Raw genomic sequence first — 17,025 nt, forward strand, 5'->3', positions numbered from 1 at the left:
ACAGGCAAATCTGTCGAAATGTTACGCCCATATTTGCATGTGAACGCTCAGTCTAACATTCTAGCTGATTTGTATTTACTTTATTCTTTGTCACTGTGGCCAATGTAATTGCAGTTGTCTTGTGCATGTTCAAAGCTTTCAACAGTCCTTATGAAGAGTTTGTGGAAGCATAAAAAATATGAACTGCAATACAGCACATTGGCCAGTTCTAAGGCTTTTGCTGGCACTGCCCTATGCCTGATGTGAACGAAATTGTTCACAATGGCACCGTGTTATAATCCTGGTCGCATCTGCCAGTTTGCCACTTTTTAGTTACTGTGCGTGTTACCAACTATTTCTACATGCTCAAAGTTTTCAATTCTTGTGGTTTTTATATGCCCTTTTATTTGAGTGGTCCCAATCTAGAAATTCATCTGTCAAAAACCTCTACTTAGTACTTCACAAATGCACCTTTCTTAAGAAAAGAAAAAATATGACATATGCCCCTCGTAATATATAGCTTATTATCAGTTGTGGGGTATGCTTGTTACGTTAAGAAATGAATTTAAAAAAATGCCTCGGCTTGCACCATGTTGTGCGATACGAAAAACGAACTTCCCCAATCGAAGAAAGCCTTGACGACAAAGTAGTTGATGGTATTGCGCTCAGGTGTGTTCATGAAGAAGGGGGGGAGGGGGGGGGGGTTGCCCCACGTTATTGCACCGGATGTCGCAGACCTACGCCATTGGGGGTTAGAAATGGAGTGCTTTCATGGGATACAGAGGAACGAATACAACCGGTCATGGAGACTGCAAACATGCGCCTTATCTGCACTTGTGCCCTCGTTTTTGTGTTCTTTCCGAGTTGTAAACCATCAACAGGTAGCAAGGCTCGCATGCAACGGGTACCTTATACACATGAACGTTGATCCCAGTTGAATTCCAGTTGGGGATCCATTGTTTTCCAACTGGTATGAACTGGAAGTTTGTTCCTTAAACCATTTACATCAGCTAGGATTTTTGCCTAGGTTGTTTCAAAGTAATGTAGAAATGTTGTCAGTGTTGTTCAAGTTACTGCCTATGAAGCAACACAGTTTTACAAAAAAAAAACAGTGGTTGTGAGCCGCCTCATGCATTTATTTTTTCGTTTTGAAAATGTTTCAAGCTACAATAATTGCCATGTCACTTTGCATAAAAGAAGCTATAGCTTTTTACAGGAATGGTTTTAGAGTGTGCTAAAGAAAGAAAGTGTAAAGAAAGATGGAATAGTGACATATGTGGCCTCTTTTATGCATAATGTTTGTGTGCCGCACATGAAGTGAAAAGATATCTCTGTTGGTTAACGGCTTTGCACTCAGTGGATTAGTCATGCAGCGTTGCATCACAGACAACCGAAGGTCCAATACATTCCTCCAAGCTGGAATAGGTACTTAGTCCCAACTGCATAGTTTTAACTCTCTGTATACAAGCAATTTATTTTTATTATGGGCTGCTAAGTTATGGTCATCTTACGGGTTAGAATTGATATTCCTAATGAACATCCAAACTGAATGGACAATTGTTATGCATGGTAAAACTGGAATTCAAACTACATTTCAATGATGCATTGTGTGTGTGCTGGCTAAGATGTTAAAGGAAGCTGGTGCATTTCGCTCCCTAGTAAAAATACACCCAAACATAATAGATTGCAATAGGCTTTGCAGTTAAAAATTTTGCAACTAATTTCAAAGTCCAATCTGGAGTCAATGATTTCAATTCAAGCATATAAGATAGTCTCGAGAGCTAAATTAAATGTTTCAGAGAGCAACTCATGCACTTAGGTCCTGGACCCATTTACAAAGGAGCAGCAGATGTTAGCTGCAGAGTAGGATAAAAAAATTTACACATTATTTAAAAAAAAGTGCAAGAATTAGAGACCCTATATCTAGAAGATCTATTAATGCGAAAGTATTACTTCACTATGTTTATTTATTTATTTATTGTAAGTACCTACAGCGCCCATGAGGCATTATTGTAGGGGGGATACAACTACATACAATAACACATGCAAAGAAGATATAAGGAAACTTGTTAGCAAGGTAACACAACACACTGATAGAACACTAAATGAATTCTCAAGTAGTATAAGTGATAACATAAAATACATTAACACAGCGCTGGCAAACGCACAGATTTCTGTCCGCAGACCGCGTCCGCACACCGCATCCGCAGAACATGTCTGCAAAATATCGCTGATTTTCGTAACTGCACATTGTTCTCTTTTCTTCTAGGAGTGCTTGCCAAAATTTATTATATTTTGCGCTCTCTCCAGTGAGTCCTTAAATAAAAACCACCCCTGCTTTCGCACCGCGAAAGGTATGCTTTCAGGTTTCGCCAATAGATGGCGCCACATTGTTTGCAATTTCGTGAATGAAGCAATGACAGTGCCCACTAAAACGTTCATCGACGATGGCGTGCGTTATTGTGCCGTAACAGTATTGAGTGTGAAACTGAAAAGGGCGGTACTCTACGCAAAAAAAAAGTGTGATTACTGTCTGGCGAGTGAAAGTTATGTTTGTTTTCGGTACGTCTTTTTTGTCGACCACCAGTCGTCATTGCGGTCGCTGCTCATGGTTTGCAGCATCGGATTACATAAAAACGGGCGCACGCATTGATAGAAAAATTTCCGGTAAAAATTTTCTACAGCTTTTCTAACAAAACCGTTATGGAATTGAACATTTTAGACATCAATCTTTCCACTGTGGCGAAAAAAATCGAGACCTATATTCCAGTGTTCTGTCCCTTTAAAGTACTGCAAGGCCTTCCTAGTGTATGCCGCGAAGAGTTGGTTCAAAAGCAAGATAATGACGTGACCCTGCCCTCGTGCTTCGATCGCGTGGGCCCGCCACAAGCGAAGAAGGGAAAAGGTAGCCATCAGTTTTTCATTGCTAACGGCGTTCTTCAGAGGAAATACGTCGCCGAGTCCGGTGGGGAGTACACTCAAGTTGTTGTGCCCCAAAAGTACAGATCAGCTATTCTCAACCTGGCACATGATGGGTTGATGGGAGGCCATCAAGGCGCGAAGAAAACCGTACTGAAGCTTCAGACAGAATTCTTCTGGCCCGCAATGCACGCTGACGTTAAGCGGTTCGTTGCCTCTTGCGATCTATGTCAACGCACAAAAAGGGTCACACCACACAAGCGCCTTTGGTCCGAGCGCCCGTCAACGAGACCCCGTTTCGAGGGTGGCGATCGACATTTTTGGCCCACTCAACCCGAATTCCACTCAAGGCAATCGGTACATCCTGACCATGGTGGACAATGCCACCCGGTACCCTGATGCAGTCGCACTTCCTAGCCACAAAAATATCCCACATCAACATGCTAAAGAAATACCAACAAAGGAAAGACGACACTATCGTGGCAGCTGTGTAATATCGGCAGAAGAAGACACAGACGCTGGAGAGAGAGAGCTTATTAAACCCTCCAAGACGCAGTCTATCGGGGATGTGCACATTTCCGAGAGACTGACCAACGTAGAGCAGAACGAAGTCAAGAAACATCTGCAACAGTACGAAGGTATATATTTTCGGACCTTCTGGGAAAGACCACGCTGATCGAGTGCCAACTGAAGTCACAGAGCGACAGGCCGATAAATGTAAAACAATATCCGCTACCGTGTACGCTTTGAGACAGGCGCAATTGCATCAGAAGTGGACGACTTGCTCCGATTAGACATCATTGAGCCATCGGAGTCGCCCTACAACTCCCCTGTGATTGCCGTACGCAAGCCTGACGGGACGCATCGGCTATGCATTGATTTTCGGAAGGTTTGGTTTTGTTTGGAAGGGTCAACCTTCAGTTGTGAGCTGGGGCCCCGAACAAGAACGGGCTTTCAAGGACTTGCGGGAAAAACTGGCTGAGGCCCCAATACTGAAACTTTCAGATTTTGACAAGGAATTCGTCCTGCGAACGGATGCTTCTGATAGAGGTATTGGAGCCGTTCTGCTTTAATTGCATGACGAAATCCTGCACCCAGTTGCTATGCGAGCAGCCTCAAGTTGCTTCCTCGAGAGGTAGCCTATTCAACCACTGAGAAAGAGGCTTTGGCACTCATTTGGGGAATCGAGAAATTTCAAGTCTTCCTTTACGGGAGAAGGTTTCTTGTTCAGATGGATCATCATGCCAAATTTGAAGGTCATAAAAGAAACAAAATCTGCGAACAGACGCGTTCTTCGCTGGAGTATTAAGCTTCAGGAATACAACTTCCGTGTCGAGTATATATTAAAGGCAGCGAGAACGTGGGAGCAGATTACATGAGCCGGCTGGAATAGTTATTCAGCTTGCCCTACTACCTAGCTGCATTGTGTTCATTGTGTAATGGAAATCGTACATGATGTGCCTGTCTATTTGTGCTAGCTTGATTGTTATCAGCGACTTGCGACTTGTGCTCAAGTCATGACTGACGAACTACAGTGTTGTGGTGCTGTGCGGATTCTGATCGGTGCGTATATGGTGCGTGTAATGAGTGAGTGACGAGCAATCTTCAGTGCATCGAACGGACCTAATCCCTTTGCACCCCTCTGCGGGGCGCAATAACGTCGCTCTCGGCGCGTGGATGTCTAGAATATTTCGAGGAAATATTCGATCTTCAGTAGGGGGCAATGTCACAAGCTGCCTCACCTATTATACAGCGGAAGTTGCAGGAGCTTCTGCCTCATATATAGAGCGAAACTCACAGGACCCCGCCGCTCCTCTGGGCAAGAGAGAAACAACTTTGAATGTCAATAGAGTAATAATTAAGGCAAGATTCAGCACGCCGGCAGGGGCAGCGACCACCTGTCCTTGACGCGCGCGCTGCGCACAAGCCGAGTGTATGAAATAACCGACCGGCGGAACGCCCACGCCCGTGCGCTTGGGAAGATTCAGACCAGACTTCCTGCCACTCTCGCGGCGCTCCGGGAAAGCGTATTGTATTTCCTCGGGCCCGCGGCCGACGCATCCTCTCTTCACCTGTACGGCCGCCGCTACCAAGCAGCCCAGCCTTCGACGCCTCAACAAACAAGAAAGCCATGAGAATTCCATTTCGCCACAGACTTTGTTCAATTGAACATTACTTTCGCTTTTGTTAACCTCTACCTGACTTAGTATTTTTTTATTATATCTAGAATACTTGTTTTGTTATCTTTATAGTCTTCTTTTTATCGCAGCATTTTGTTCATTGTCGGGTTTTTTTCTCTTATCGTTTAACTAATATTTTACCAATATCATGTTGTGGCATTTTATTTTTTTTTATTGTACTCTATTAATATGCAGTGTAATTCAGACTACTATATATAAACAGACAATTGTTTGTAAAAGAAAGCGACCTTTATTTGAACTTATTCCTCAATCACACACCCACACACATAATTCACGGGTTGACCGGCCTAGCTCTTAAATGTGTTCTCAAACCTCACAGAGGGACGACGGGTAACCGTAAAGGGGATCCCGCGCCTCATTTGACCGTAAGGGCGGGGGTTTGTGCCAAGCTGATATAAACAGATGGCTCCTCTACAGAATATTAGGTATTGCATAAAGTACACAATGAAAACAAATACACATACAGATAACATATATCAAAGATTAAACAGAAACGTGCAAAAAAACAGCTGTCAATAATCTGTCAATAATACTATAGAACCATCACTTGCAAAATGAAAGGCCTGCTTTGAACACCAAACAGGAGGACAGATGATCAGTTTAAAGAAAAATATGTACAACTGAACCATGCATCCATCAAGTGATGGTATGCAATTTGAGGTAAATAATAGGTAGCTATGCACTCTATCTTCAATGGCCATTTTTTGTATCAGCTGCCTGCAAGACATGGGGGGAACTTGAATTCATATGCCAATGTTTGTAGCAAAATTTCTTTCCACCGGATTGTCACTTCATAGGATTCCATGCAATGCTAATGATTACACACACTCACTCTTTGCACTAAGTGTTCATAAGGATGAGAAATAGTTTTTTGCAGGTTCCTTCAGTTTTTCGTTGTAGCAGATATAAAAGGTGGGCTACATCACTGGTTGCTAGAGCATTATGACATTTAGTGATTTGCTGTGTTTGACTTTTTAGCAGACTTGGCCATTAATAGGCCTGTTCCACCATAATTATTTCCTTGTTCACAAAGGCCTGTTAATAACATCATAAACATCTTCACTCACAAAATCGTGAACCCCTTCTTGCTACACTTAACAGCAGCATTTAATGAAGTGTTTGTTCATGCAGATCAAGGCACTGAAAGATAATGCGATTCTGTGACAGGATTTCACTCGAATTATCGTGCTGTACAGCGTTCACACCGATATCATACTGGTCAAACCTTCGCAGTTTGCTCTCGCTGTCTCTTGACTTAGTGTGATCAGGGGCCCTGCCCTGATGAGTGTCCAAGTACCCCTCCATAGTTGTATCATTGCGACTGGCAACTGGGTGAATGTTTACCCTGCTTGACCTAATCAGATTGAGATCCATTTTTTTTAATTCTGTGCCTAAAATTTCCAATACATGTCAGTAGTATTATAACAGACCTTCCTATCTTTCTCAACTGTTGATTTGGTGGTATTTTGATCTGTTGGGACAAGGATCACACTTCTTGTTTTTGGCTCAGCTCTAAACCCTTAATATATAATACCTCATCGTGGATATGCACAATTTCCAGAGAGACCAGAAAAATAACAACAGTGTCATCACCATATCATTGTAGTGCCAGCCCCTATAACACAATGATTAATCAGAATGAGGAGCACCACAGAGAACACGTAAGTCAAAACACCGATAACGAGTTATCATCACAAGAAATATGCTTTATGAAGAATGAAGCCGCTGAGTGGCAGCGACACTTCTGTAGTCACGTCAGAGAACAGATGGCCAAGCAGCTAAGATCATCTAATGCATTCGAAACAGTTTCCAGTAAGATCACGTCGCAGAAACGGCTGTTCTCAAGCATTGTACATAAACAAACAACAATATTATTGGTTCTGGCTACATTGCAGGGAAATACTATGCGTGCATGGTCACTGTAAGGGAAGGAATGAATGCAACTAGCTGCACGTATCAAAGTTAATTTCAGCATTAGGAGAGATAATCATGCATAGTGGGTTTTCAGATGTAATATATACTTGCAGGCAATTTCATTAATAAAAAAAATCAAGTAAAACTGCACAACAGAAAAATGCATCAATGGAAGCATGAAATCTGTGGTAAATGACATGTAGTACATGCTGTGGCCATTACGATAGGCATTTGTTTTTGTTGTCGGGTATCCACAAGACATGAAGAGGGAAACTTATGTTACATGACAATATATGTAGCCAAATTTATTGCCACTGAATTGGCTGCTCACACGATTTTGTGTGATGTCCGAAGTGCTTGCATATGCAAACTGCCTGTCTTGAGAGTCGAAAAGCTTGTGAGATGCTATTTTCTGCGGGTCCCTTTGGATTTCCATTCTACCGCATGTGAAAAAACTGTGGTGGAACCAGGCATTGTGGAATTTAGTGGAATACAGTAGCCGATTTCTTAGCAAACTCAGTCCGAGTGCACCATCTCCAACTAAGTTACTTAACCTTCTGCTCACCGATGCCTGTGTGAAATATCAATATAAGCATTCGTCATTTTTATGAAGTGTCAGTTCATGCACCCCAAGGCATGCCAGATTAAAAACTGCTCTTATGCCATGAAATTGCACTCCAATGTTTTTTATGGTGTCCAATGTTCACACTATCAGCTGTGAGCCATATGTGATAGCAAGCTGAGTATATGGACCACTATACAATTTCAAGCCAGTAGTTTGCTGTCGACAGTACTGATTTGGAGATTCTCCAAAAGACACGGTCTGACGGCCGCATCGCGAAGCCAACGAAAAGAAGCCCATTGATTGTCTGACAAATGTTTTTCTTTACGGAAATAAAGTTTTCACCACTACCACGTTACTCTATTACACCTCATTATGCGAGTTTTGGTTTTTCTCTCCTTTTTGGTGCAAATATCATGAGGCCTAGGTGCTTAGCATAAAGCGCAGAAAAATCTCCATCCTTGTACGGCTCTAATTGGGAATTTAACTGTATGGTGAACAGATAATATGAAATTACATTTCAGATTGTTTCAACATTCTTTTTTATTCTGTATCCTAAAGCTTCCCAGTCTGTTTCACTAATTACCTTCTTACTCTTACAGACAGACGTTTCATCAACCTTCTTAATCTTACAGACCAGACGTTCCTGGCTTCCCAAGCCATTTCTACAGTGATCATTCCATTTAAAGAACAAGAATGTCAACGTTATTTTTTATTCGTTCAGCACTAAATCTTGGCAACAATTGGGAAACTGATTGTTAACAGATTAATCTGAAATTTAATTTCACATTGTGTCAATATATTTTTTTCTTTCTGTATCATAAACTGCCCAATCTGTTTCACTAGCTTTATTAATATTACAGACCTTTCTGGCTTCCTCACGCCGTTCTACAGTGATCCTTCATTTAACCGAAAAATAATGCAACGGCTCTTTTTTTTTCTCACTACTAGATCTAGGCCACAATCCCCCGTGGATATGCGCAACCCACGGCTATGCAGAGGTCAAGAACATTAAAAACAATCCCGTCGGCGCCCTGTTGTAATAAGAGCTCTCATAACACGATTAATTAATTCCAATAAAGCGCATCAGACAACCTACCATCGCAAGCCTGGTGGCGACGGTTCTCCGTGTAGGTAGAATTGTTTCGCGCACGCGAACAGAAAGGTCGCATTGCACCCACGACAGATCTGAAGCACAACACACACACGCAACACAGTCATCGATACGTAACAAGCTCAATCCCAACGCTCGGATCGCTGTAAACATTAAGAACGATGCACAGCTCAAAATTCACGTAAGCGTTCGGAAAGCAAGGAGTGCGCAGTGCACTTTCACACGTAATATATAGATGCGGGCGGTTTCACCAGCTCGACGAAAAAGCAATCGTTCCGAACGTGATTACTTTCACTACACTCGCATTTGTCACTGCTATGATACTGACTACGCTTCACGTACAAGGAATTCATTGTGAGGAGATTCTTGCTGCTGTCCGTGAAGAACCGCTGGAATCAGAAGCATTTTGCGATACGGCTCCAAAATCTCCAAAAAACACGATCGAGGCACCGCCGCATCTTGCGTAGGCTTGAAGGCCATTTTTCAACTTGGAAACTATCCTTGACGCCTTGACAAACAAATAACTCAGTCGAATTACTAAAAATGGAAGAAAAAAAAAAATGTCGAACAGTCCACGCTTCTGCGTGTCAGAACGATCCACACAGCTGTGCGTCAGCAGCAGCCTTAAACAACTACTCATTGTTCGAGGAGTATATGTGCTCCACAAGTACGCCCCGTGAAGCACGCCTCGCTGTCCTGCGTCCTCCTATTTATACTGCGAATTCATGATAGCACATGTGTATAGTGAGCTGCGCTTCACATTCCGCAATTACATTTCAATCGCAAAAATTTTCTTATTTCTAGTAAGACACTTATAGATCTGTTATATCTCTGCGTGGTCTTTTTACTTAAATTTTCAATTTTTTCGCACAGTTTATTCAAAAAGCTCGCTCGAATTGCAAGAAATGATACTTTGTTTATGATCTGCCCTCTCGAGGAGGTTACAAGGTCTATGTACAACTGGTCGCGCAACTTGGAAGAAAACGCGTGCAGCTGCCTACTGCCAGCGGCATCAACTCGATGATGAGGGCTCCTGCGAACTGTGAGGCAAATTACTAGTGCACAGAAAATAAGATCTGCCAGAACTCCGAAGAACTAGAAAGTAAACATAATATTCGCGCTCAGGAATGAATGCAGTTTTTGTTTCTTGCGTAAGAAAAAAACGTGTCACATTTTTATTATTATTTTAACTTGTTTCTAACGGCCTCTCTCGGCCACTTATTATCCGCTGCGCAGTCATGGTAGAAGAACAAATGGTAGCGTAACTCCCATAGAAGCCTGCGTGTCGACTCTGAGCGAGGCTTTAGTTTCCCAGTGCCCCCTGCGAACTGTGAGGCACAACAAACACGTGACGTTACTTGTGACGTCACAGTAACGTACTTTTGGCGGGGAATTTGATTCTCTTTTTACTTATGAACGAAAAACAAGGCCAACAACGACGGAGGCAGAACGATGCTCGGATAAGGCAGAAAAATGGACACCGTAACTGTTCAGCCAACTTTACTTGACATGGATTTCTACTGTCAAGTTTTACGTTAACTGAAATGTTACGGCATCTTTAACCACCTTATCATAGCATCATTCTGCCTGCTGAAATGTTACGGCATCTTTAACCACCTTATCATAGCATCGTTCTGCCTACATCAAGTGCAACACTGCCAAAGCTACAGCTCTTGTTTGCGCTCTCCGCATCCGCGATGAAAAATAGTGCCTGCTCTTGACGAGAGGAAATGATAGTTGCTTTGTCTGCAAGCTTATGGCATCTTACATTTGCCATCAACTTCATGAAAAGCACCTTTTTTTAGGGAGAAAGGGTCGGATTCGGTGAATTTGTATGTTTATTATGTCGTTTTCGTTCGTGCCGCGTTTTTGCTGCCCGCAACCTTGCCAGCTGTGTCACTAGATGGCGCTGGCTGTGCCCTCCACGCTGCGCATCTCTTTTTGAGAAAATGGTTCTTCAGTGCGCATGTTTTCTACAAGATCCGCACTGCGAAGATGTCTAGGCATGCGAAGCAAGTTATTGCAAACGTGTATGCTCGGAATAGAGCCCGTTTCCGCAGGAACCACTCGGCCACAGAACGAGCGCGTAGTGATACGCCTCCTGTTTTTTTTTCTTGCGGACTACTTGCGTAGCTTTCGCTGCGTTGCACCTGATGTATGAAACGGAGTATAGTCTTTCGTCGCGCGTCATGTAAACGCATTCTGGGGCTTATTTCTTCGGGCACGTTTGTGAACAAGGGCCTTCAAGTGAATTCGGCAAGCACATGGATAGAACCACATGGCTTGAGGCATTTCACTAAGGGCATAAATGAGTGAAGCTGTGCTGCATAGAAAGCCAGGCTTTATTAATTCACGATTACTTACATAGACGCTTCACGACAATGAAATCTAAGTGTAGGAGAGCGACCACCGCTCATTCGTCACGGTCTTCATGAAATCCTCGTGATAACAAAATTTCCTGAGCGTAGGTCTCCAAACGAGACGCGGTGAGATTATAAAAGGGTGAAAGATCTTGCTAACAAAGTACATATCAGCGTCAAAGAACAACAAAAACAAACGAACGGAATAACTAACGCTAGCGCTAGAACGCCAACCTGTAAGAGCTTAGGTAAGCAATTCAAATTGGGATTGCTAGTATTTAGAAGTTAATGCGTCTGAGAAGTGAAAATATCTACGATATAGCTTCGCTCCAATTAATCTCGCCCTGTTCATGATTCCCATATTTTACTCGCGCTTTATTTGCCACTGAAAGGAGTCAATGTGGGGTTACAAATTTACAACTTAAGCATTTAACATGTTCATGAGAAAGATCCCATTGACAATAGGAACATCACTGTAATAACAGCTAAAGCACGTTCAGCGAACGTTGGTGCGGTAATACGACGCAGTAAGCAAAACACGCAGCAAAGGGCGCGGAACGGAAGGCTATGAGCAATGCGACACGCGTCTTGGGGGCAATAAAATCTCACCTTCACCACTCAATTAAAACATGCAGCGATACGCCGCTCATGCAGACGTGTATCCGTAAAACAAGCCACCCCTTTTGCGACGTGCCTGGGAGGCCGAGCCGAGTCGCCGAGCTGTGACGCAGCATTGTCCCATCGTCCGGAAATGCGCACATGCAGCGGCAATCAGTCTCTCATCGAGCACAGACAGTCTTCGCCTTGCTGTAAAGCTCTACCACAACCAGCAGAATGAAATACTGACTGTTTGTTACAGATAACCCACTCTGTACACAGCACGCAACGATGAACGTTGAACCGGGGCCGACGACGCACCCATTCCGCGGATGAAAAAAGCACGACCTCCTCTATAAACTTCCGACCTGATCACTGGCGCTCCCTCTACGGAGGCGCGCGGGCCTAAAAATTGTCGTGTAGAGACCGAAGGTGCCGCCTGAACTAACCCCCACAGCAGACGACGCAATGTCGCGCACGACGGTCCCGGCGCACCGCTGCGCACGTTATTCGGTTTGTTTTTCGTGTTCCTAGCGCGTAGATTGACTGATTCACGGCGTTTAACGTTTCAAAACAACATCCTGGCCATGAGATGCACCGCAATGGAGGGCTCCAAAATATTGCTGACCGCCTGATCCTGGCGCATGAGCGATTTTGCAGTGGGAGCACGTAGGAAAAAGATATATATTTACAGCGCTTCGCCTGACAAATGCAACCCTTATATTCATTTCCTTGCTTCATTTTGTGAAGCGGCGCCTCGCTGCTTGATGGAAAAATAACTGTCCCTTAGGCTAGCTGATACATTAATCTTGAAAACAGTTTCCGCAGCGCGAACAAGCAGAACATATATAAACAACGTATACGGTCGCTCGTCTAAGTCGGTTACCTTTACGGTCTGCTAATCCCAGCTGAATAAACTTTACCTTCATCATCCTGTCCACAAAGGAAGATAAAAGCGAGCGGAAGGAGTGGTTGTCTTTTAGGCGGTCTAGTAACAGCGACCTTCTGGACGAAAGTGTGCAACACAACCGTAATCGTAGCCACGTGCTACAGCGACTATTCACGCCTACAATATTTTCAAAATGACTCCTCACAACATTAATTATCGCGGTTACGACCGTTGTTCGAGCGTCGATTGAGCTTCGTTGGCATTGCCGCATATCTCGCATCGGCGGTGCTCCCGCGCGTTCGTCACCGCAGCTGCCTTAATACTTCAGATGAAAGCATTAGGAGACAAACAGAACTCAATTCAGCAACTCTCGTGAGCACTACGGATCCTTGGGAATGTTAGCCAGACTTCATGTAGTGTTACCACTTTTGATACCCATGAAAATCTTGTGTAGGAGAACTTTTATTCTCATAGTGTTTTCACCTTTGAAAAGGACACATATTCTGGTTGAATTTTTAAATGTCACTTCCTCTTGTTTGCAAAACTGGATTAACCAGCATAGTTAATATTGATGAACTTCTATTAATGCTAGATTAACACCTCAGAAACCTCTGCAGCATGAAATTCAGAAACGAAAATTTGCTTCAGCAATGCATTCACCCAGTGGACAAATTTCCTTATGACCACTACACATTTTCATAATTTCCATGCTCAATGCTGAAAATGCATGAAAATATCAAGCAAGAAAGAGAAATCAGAAGCAAGCTTACATCAGTTCAAAGAAATTTTTATTCCCTGAACATATGGGAGCAGAATTGGAACCACACAAAATAATAACAGTTCGTTCAGTTTTCTTCATGAAGATGAAGTACACTGGGAGAAGAAGCTGAGAAGCAGCCCGACTAGCTCCAGTCTCCTGGGAATACATATGGCAATTTACAGCATATTAAAGTGCACATAATCGAACTCAAAAGGTGACATATACTGCAAATTAGACATACAGCATTATCAACAGCATTAAACGAAAAAAAAAAAAAAGAAAGACAGCCGTATTAACAGCATGCAAGGCATTTTCATTGTAAGACACATTTAAAGAACACACTGATACTTCCATAATGGCAAAAAAAAAAACTGATATCGACAGAAGGCAGTCTTTAACCTCCTGTTGAAACGGTAACATGTATCAGTAACAGTAACATGGCTGTTTCCCTGGGCCTGCGAATATATCCGGGTGTATACTCTTGCACCACAAATCTCTGGTGGCAACCACGCAACGGAAGCAAAAATTTGCTATTTATGGGGAGACAACTGCGTGAAACATAAGAAATGCCTGTAGGTTCACTACTCTGGCCCCACTCCAATATACTGGCTGGATGCACTGACAGCTGCACCTGTCTCCCCTTGCCGAGAACCACGTTGCTTTTCTTTTTTTTTTTTGTTTTTTTTTTCGAGGTAGTCGTAGTTTTTCAAGGTATAGCGTTTGCGCAAAACAGTATAGTGCGACAAAGCAAGCTTCTCGTCAAAACTGGTGTACGTCAGGTACTGAATTTTTGCCACAGCCATGTGCACGGCTTAGTCAGGCTAGAGCACGACAAAATACGACTGCAGTTTCTTGGCTGTGTATCCACGAGCCGCACTCGTATTTCTAGCCGCCAGCAAACATACAACACAATACTTCTAGCTGTATATCGATCGTAGACCAGCAGACAACGTGGCGTGGGAACTGACCAGCCATTTAGCCAAATTTCACAGAGTATGGAATTCTACTTTCTCGATATCTTACCGTCTGCCTGTCGAGTGATCTTCAATCACTCATTTCGAATTTGGGTAACGGGAAACTCGTGGAACGATATCCCAGTCGTGATTCTTGACTGCCGCCCGCTGGACTTGCAGAAAGGAACGCAGCAGTAAACCATTCCGGGAAACGGTGTTACTGCTGCCGTACCCTTGACTGCGTTCGCTGAGTGAGAACTGACGCAAGATCGCCTCTGAATGTAGCAAAAACAAGCGTCTTCCCGCACGCAATACGCGGACCATGCGGAGACAGAGACTGAAAGCGAAGCGATGAGGGCATAGAGAAAGAGATTGGTAAAAAGCGGACACTCCCATAGGGCCCAGCGGCCCATTTGACTGTAGTGCACCAAGCGGCCGGCGGCCACTACATCCGGTCTTGCTGAAGGGCGCGCGATTTGAATGCTAGCCATGCGCTGCGCCCTTCCCTGCCCTTTTGGCACATTATTTTGGTTTTAAATGGTCTGCTAGTGTTTCTATTTATTTTCAGCATGCATAACAACAGTAAAAATAGATTCCCAGTTCTCTAAACTACCCATCAACGCAGCTGCGCCACAGCCTTTGCAAAACAGTAGTGCAGAAACGACGCCAAGTGCTTCGCGAAATGAATTTATTTTGCCGCATATAAAACACGAGATGCAACAGATGCAGACGGATGCATTGACAATACTTGACACACACTAAGCGATGTGCACAATACAGAAAAATAAAAATACACAAGGTGAGAAACAGTACTTAGGTAGAGACAAAAAATAGCATAACTGATTTCCGAATTATTGCAAATGATATGTAACAAAACAGGCATTATACATAAACTACACAGTCCCAGTCACGGCTACCTCAGCAAGGGTAACTTGTATTGTCCAGGGCAGAGAGGAGTACTGACGCTTGAGGAAAGGCCACACCATTCCCTCGTCGCATCTGCCGTGCTTCGGCTACAGTCCGTGGGTCCATGCAGTGCTGTTGGAAAAGGAATGAATATGATGCAGAAGGTTGCAATGAAATGTAAGGCCACTGCACCGCGCACACATCTGTGCATGTGGGTGGGTACTGAAAACTTGGTGAGCAGCAGTTATGGTCCAGAACAGAAAAGCTGTCATTAGTAAAATTGATACAAAAGCTACTCTTGCAACGTAGAGGTCAGGAAATGCAGGCTAACCGAACCTAGCTGAAAATACATTTCTACAGAGCGTGAAATAACAGCCACTAAACTAACAATATTCTTCAAAAGCACTGAACAGCTGAAGCAATGAAGCTTGCCGCATAATAAAACATTTTTCACTTTAACATTGTCCTGTTAAATGTAACGCGACACCACGCAAAACCGCGGCCGGCGAGCACGCCATGTTGGCCTGCCTTTCATACGCGACTTTGTGAAGCGCAGACCACCGCGCTGAGCTAAACTGCCCGAAATGCCTCGCAGTTTTACAAGAATGCAACATTTCTCACCTTGCGGTTGCCCTGTTAAACGTGACACCACGCAAAACTAGCCGTTCGCAAATCCTCGCGCCATGTCACATGTCATCGCGGCCGGCGAGCCATATTGGCGAGCGCCTTGTCATGCCTGTTGGCTGCCCTTCACGTGCGACTTTGTGAAGCGCAGACCGCCGTACTGAGCTAAACTGCCTGAAATACTGCGTAGTTTGACAAGAAAGTCAAGAATGAAACGTTTCTTACTTTACCGTTGCTCTGCTAAACGCGACACTTAGCAAAACTAGCCGTTCGGCAAACTGCGTCACCATGGCCGAACCGGCCGGCGAGCGCGCCATTTTGGCGCAACGGCGTGCCTTGATGCCTTCACATGCCACTTTGTCAAGCGTTACGAGCTAAACTGTTCGAAATGAAGCTGTTTCCCGAGAACACAACATATTACACCTCGCCGTGGTTGGGAACCGCCAGAGTTACGGCGTAACGAACTGCGCCTGAACAGCTGGCGCGCCTGTTCACGAGCTGCGAAACTTATTGGCACCGGCCGGCATGGTCAGCGTAAACTGCTTGAAATGCAGCGTAGTTAAGCAAAAAACGTTGCTCACCTCGCCGTCGTTTCAAACCGCTGTCGTTCTGCGCAGCAGCCCACGAGAGGTCTGTGCCGCACAAGCGCGGCGAGGCACGAGCACACAGCTTCCTTCGACAACTTCTTGTCGTCTGCTAGTGCTCCGGCGGGCTACCGCTGCAGCGAGTGCCGTCGCGCGCGCGTCCGCGCATGCGCACGTTGGTGCCGCCATCCATCAATCGGCGGCAGCGCAAACAGTCGCGCGTCACTTCCTGGGGCCAGTTTTCGCCGAGTGACCGCTCTTTACCATTCTCTTTCTCTATGATGAGTGTAAGTTGTGGCGCCATGGCATGCGGTGGCAGCTTGGCGAACTAAAAAAAACTAAACAAGCAAAAGCAAATCTGGCGTCAGGGGGAGCGACGGCATGAGCAGGTGAAAAAAGCTTTCGTCTGAGTTATCTGAGTCATATCTGAGCTTTGGGCAACTGCGCAGAGGATAATAAGTGGCCGAGAGAGGCCGTTAGAAACAAGTTAAAATAATAATAAAAATGTGACACGTTTTTTCTTACGCAAGAAACAAAAACTGCATTTATTCCTGAGCGCGAATATTATGTTTACTTTCTAGTTCTTTGGAGTTCTGGCAGATCTTATTTTCTGTGCGCTAATAATTCGCCTCACAGTTCGCAGGAGCCCTCATCATCGAGTTG

General features: G+C 44.3%; 1 long non-coding RNA gene across 1 annotated transcript; it reads right to left on the minus strand.

Moving 5' to 3' along the window:
• Positions 1-13,297: 13,297 nt before the first annotated feature.
• On the minus strand, positions 13,298-16,596 carry LOC146206546 (uncharacterized). Its single transcript, XR_014704449.1, has 3 exons — positions 16,360-16,596; positions 14,319-15,286; positions 13,298-13,451 (listed from the first exon to the last, which is right to left on the minus strand). It is a non-coding gene; the product is annotated as an uncharacterized LOC146206546 (long non-coding RNA).
• Positions 16,597-17,025: the final 429 nt, after the last annotated feature.

The sequence above is a fragment of the Amblyomma maculatum genome, chromosome 1, assembly GCF_055883805.1.
Source record: "Amblyomma maculatum isolate TAMU_Amacu chromosome 1, ASM5588380v1, whole genome shotgun sequence".
Taxonomy (NCBI): Eukaryota; Metazoa; Arthropoda; class Arachnida; order Ixodida; family Ixodidae; genus Amblyomma; species Amblyomma maculatum.